General features: G+C 41.7%; 1 long non-coding RNA gene across 1 annotated transcript; it reads left to right on the top strand.

Moving 5' to 3' along the window:
- Nucleotides 1–268: 268 nt before the first annotated feature.
- Nucleotides 269–4,687, top strand: LOC118653275. Its single transcript, XR_004966833.1, has 3 exons — nucleotides 269–1,470; nucleotides 4,309–4,360; nucleotides 4,617–4,687. It is a non-coding gene; the product is annotated as an uncharacterized LOC118653275 (long non-coding RNA).
- The last annotated feature ends 480 nt before the right edge of the window (nucleotides 4,688–5,167 follow it).

Here is a 5,167-nt window from a genome sequence, read left to right as displayed (position 1 = left end):
TTTTGGTAAAGCTGGCCACCTGCTTCCTCCTATTCCCTCAAGTTTGCAGGGACAAGTAGATGAGGATATACTAGGTTACAATATAATCCTATATAATAAAAGGCTAATATGCAAATCGACCGATGGGCTGAATGACCTGTCGCTATGACGCTCACTGACCACCAGGGAGCAGATGCTCAACGCAGAAGCTGTCCCCTGGTGGTCAGTGTGCTCCCACAGGGGGAGCACTACTCAGCCAGAAGCTGGGCTCATGGCTGGTGAGCACAGCAGCAGTAGCGAGAGGGTGCAGGCCAGGCTGGGGGACCCCCCCTTCCCCCCCGAGTGCACAAATTTCATGCACCGGGCCCCTAGTAATGAATAATTTACAATGTCAGTGCCTTAATGCCACAGAGATTTATTTGTCCCTTTTAGCCAATGTAGTTCTAAGGGACTTTCTAGCATTATTGTACCTCCATGTGATAACTATACCATCCAGGCTAATGGGTTTTTTGCCACTTAATTGCACATCTTAAACATATGGTTGTTTCAAACCTGATTGATGTAACATGAGAAGAAAGAAAGTGTGAAGGTCTTGCACAAGCAATTAAATACTCCATTCTAGTGAGATACATGGCACTTCAGCCCACAACCCACTGGCCAAACTTGCCACATGGCCCTGACTGACTTCATGATGGATAGAGAAGTGTAATTTCCTATGTGCTTGTAAGGAGAGGAGAACCAGACATTAATGAGCATTAGAAATCTCTACCACAGAGGTGCAGCCTGAGGTTCTTTCCTTGACTTGCAACTTATTGTGTCATAAAAAAGTAACTGAAGCCCTTGGCCAATGTGGCTAAGTTAGTTGGGTGTCATCCTGTGCACCAAAGGATTGCATTTTTATCCCCAGTAGGGAGTGTGCAGGAGGCAGCCAATCTATGTTTCCTTCTCTCTCCCTCTCCCTTCCTCTCTCTCTAAATATCAATAAAGTATTTTTTAAAAAATAAGAGAAAATATATGCTTCTTAGCCAGAGACTACAAGCTGTGGAAGGAGCCATTTTTCTTTAGAAAAAAACTCCCACTCCTCAAAGAAGGACATGTAGAATAACACGTCATCCTTTTGGGTTTTCACAGGCCATCACCACAACGTGTTGAAATGAAAAACAGTTTGTCAGTTAATTTCATGTGTCAACTTGGTTAGACTATGGTAACTAGTTGTTTGGTCAAACATGAATTCTAGATGTTGCTATGAAGATCATTTTCAGATGTGATGAATATTTACAATCAGTTAACTTTAAGTAAAGCAGATTACCCTTCATGATGTGAGTGGGCCTCATCCAAACAGTTGAAGACCTTCAGAGCAAAGACTGAGGTTTCTGAAGGTGAAGTAAAATCTGCCTCAAGACTGTAAGATTGACATTCTGCCTGAGTTTCCAGCCTGCTATCCTGCCCTACAGATTTCAGGCTCAAGACTACAACATCGGCCTTGGCCAGGTAACTCAGTTGGTTAGAGTGTCATCCCAATACACCTAGGTAGCAGGTTTAATCCTGGTCAGGGCATATACAATAATTAACCAATGAATGTATAAATAAGTAGAACAACAAATCAATGTTACTCTCTCCCTTTCTCTCTTTCTCTAAAAAACAAAAAAAAAAAAACAAAAACAAAAAACAAAAAAAAAACAAAAAAACCAAAAACACCAAAAAAAACAAAACAAAAAAAAAACCAATTAAAAATATATTTAAAAAAGGACTGTAACATTGCTTCTTCTCTAAATTTCTAATCTGTCACCCGGCCCTACAAATTTTAACTTTGTCAACCCCACAATTATGTAAACCAAGTCCTTAAAATAAGTCTCTCTCTCTCTCTCTCTTTCTCTCTCTCTCTCTCTCTCTCCCCATACACACACATACCTTATTGGTTCTGTTTCTCTGGGAACCCTAGTACAAACAGTATCTATTACATTTTCATTTCCAGAAGGTACCAATAAAATTCTGTAACTAATAACTATGCTTTGGGGTATTAAACAAATTGGTGAATCATTCTCAGTAAAACATCCTCTTAAAGTTCTCTGAGACAACAACAGCAATAATGAGGGGAAGAAACTCTTAGAATCTTTGTAGGGAGATGGGGTGTATGAAATGTTATAGCTAAGCCACTTCAAAAGGCTATTTTAAAGGGGTGTTGATTACATGCATTTAAATGGAGTCACAAGATTTGTTCAGTGAAAGATTAAGGATCTATCAGTTTGCTAAGACTATAACTTCTCTAACTGGCAGGTCATGTGCAATGTAACACTATCTATCTCGGGGGTTGATTTTTTTAAATCAAAAAAGCATCTTTGTTTTTCTTTTAGGAAGGTGCTCATATTTTGTGTGATTCTATGGCCTCTGAATTTTTTCTCCATACTGTTTATCATGAATAAGTTCATATGTGGAAATGATTAATAAGAACCAGACATTAATGAGCATTATTGATTTTGCCTTACAAATTTTTGATTATTACAAACTAGAGGCCCAGTGCACAAAAATTTGTGCACTCGGGGGGGGGGGTGGGTGGGGTCCCTCAGTCCGGCCTGCACCCATTTGCAGTCCAGGACCCCTTGAGGGATGTCCACCTGTCGACTTGGGCCCACTCCCTGGGGAATCAGGCTTAAGCTTGCATTCAGACATCCTTCTGGCAGCCAGGGAGCCCTCAGAGGATGTCCAAATAAAGGCTTAGGCCCCCAAGGGAGCTGTGATGAGGAAGCTGGGGTGACAGAGGAGCCACGCTGCCCTGCCCAGCTGCCCCGGGTCGGGTCGCACAAGGGACGCCCGCCGCCCCAGGTTGCAGATAGCAGGCCTGGATGGCGGCAGGGCAGGCAGGATGGTGCTGTCCTGCCCCACCGCCCCGGGTGGCAAATAGCAGGCTTGGATGGTGGCGGGGCAGGTGGGATGGCACTGACCAACCCTACCTGCAGTATGCAAATTAGCCAATGGGAGGCGTAGCGAAGGTATGGTCAGTTACCATGTTTGTTTATTATTAGATAGGATAACTTCATTGGAGAGAGAGAAAAAAGTGCATCAGAAGCAGTTCTTACATCAAGCCCAAGTTGAAAATGTATATGCCCCCTAGAGAAGTGCTTCTCAGACATTGATGTGCATAGGAATCCCTGAGGAGCTTGTTAAAATGCAGATTTGCATTCAGTAGATCTGGGGTGGGACTGGAGATTCTGCACTTCTAACAACCTCCCAGGTGATGACCATGCTGCTGGCCCCTAGACCACACTTTGTGTAGTAAGTCTAGGTGGTTTTATCTATGACTATGGTTCCAAACATCACGTATGGTAATAACGCCAGGATCTCTATCTTCTGCCACTTTTAACTCCCCTGTTCCTCCCTAGCTCAGTAAATGGCACCACTCATTGCTCAAGCCAGAGACCTGTCATCCATTACCTCTCTTTCTCTTATCTAACTGACGTTCAAATCCTGTCAAGTCTACTTTCAAAACACCTCTCCTTTCAAAACAAAACAAAACAAAACAAAACAAAAAACCAAAAAAAACCTCCCAAATTCATAATCTTTTCTCAGTCTCTACTATAACATCTAATATCCTCTCCCAGGCCACCATCGTCTATCTCTTTCCTGGGCTACCAAACACTGCTGCCCTCTAGCTGGGATCCTTTCTTTTACTTTTGCCCTCCTATAGTTCCTTCTCTATACAGCCAGACCCATCTCTCTAAAATACAAACCTGTTCACGCCACTCACCTACTTAAAACTCCTAAAACCATCAGGATAAAGTCCAAATTCTGATTCCATGGTTTGCAAGGGTCTCCAATAACTACATGTTCCTTGATTATTTCTCTAGCTTTATGTCCCATCAGTCTCCCATGCCTTTATTGTACTCTAAGATCTTGCTATACCAGTGATGGCGAATCTTTTGAGCTCGGTGTGTCAGCATTTTGAAAAACCCTAACTTAACTCTGGTGCCGTGTCACATATAGAAATTTTTTGATATTTGCAACCATAGTAAAACAAAGATTAATATTTTTCATATTTATTTTATATATTTAAGTGCCATTTAACAAAGAAAAATCAACCAAAAAAGTGAGTTTGCGTGTCACCTCTGACATGTGTGTCATAGGTTCGCCATCACTGTGCTATACAGTCCTTTTTGAAGTTTTTGAATTGAGTCTTTTATCTCTGTACTTTTACAGATACTATTCACTCTGCCTGGAGCACTCTCATCTGGAAAACTCCTATTCATCCTTGTGTTTCAGCTTAAATGTCACCAGAATTTCTCCCCAAGTCACCTAAATTATGCTGACAGCCCCACCTTTGTCCTCCCACAGCTCTCTGTATTCTCCTGTCATCGTGGTACCCTTATGGCATCATAATTCACAGGTTAGTTGTCTCCTTCATTAGGATGTAAACACCATAAAGGCATGGACCATGTCTGTCTTGTCCGCTCTCCAGCATGCAGCTTAGAATCAATGGGTACTCATAAACATTTGTGAATGAATGACTAAGTAAATGAATGAATGAATGTCAGAGATTCTGTATCTCCTGGTGTCAGAATTCTTCTGGTGCTTCAGCCTCCAATAAATTTGCAAGTTTTTCCTGGGAAGGAACCTCACCAATCTTGTTTGATTTGCCACAGGCATACAGTGCAATCTTCCAGATACACTTAGGACCAACAAGTCAAATTCAGAGGCTGGTTGTGATAGTGCTCATGTTTCTGGTGAGTTAGTAGTATTGCCTGTGTAGTTGAAGGCTGTTGGTGTTTTTTTTTTTTTCTTCATACTTATAATTACACTTTTTTCTTAATATCATGCCTGTCTCTCTCAAGTGGAAGGTCAATTCCATGTGTGCTGGTGTGAAGTTTTCTACTACGTTTTAAGGTCTCCAACTTTGCTGGTCCCATCCTTAACACTTGATAAGCAGCAGCCTCAGAGACTGATTGAAAGTTTGTGGACAGGGAGATTGAATGTTTTGTGTAGCTCCCCTTGTGAAAAGTAGCAGAGTTTCACTAAGCATTGATTGCTGATGATTTTGAGACTTATTGGCAAAGAAAACCAGACTAGAATGTGGCCTTACCCTTGTTTTATAGAGGTGTGGGCTGTCCTCTTGAATGAAGGCATTGCCACTTGCTAATATTGGGAGTAAAGTCTTCCCAGGTCTTTGTTATTAATTTTAATGTGTAAACATGTC

This window comes from Myotis myotis, unplaced genomic scaffold, assembly GCF_014108235.1.
Source record: "Myotis myotis isolate mMyoMyo1 unplaced genomic scaffold, mMyoMyo1.p scaffold_m19_p_4, whole genome shotgun sequence".
NCBI classification, from domain to species: domain Eukaryota; kingdom Metazoa; phylum Chordata; class Mammalia; order Chiroptera; family Vespertilionidae; genus Myotis; species Myotis myotis.
This window is presented reverse-complemented; position numbering and strand designations above follow the sequence as displayed.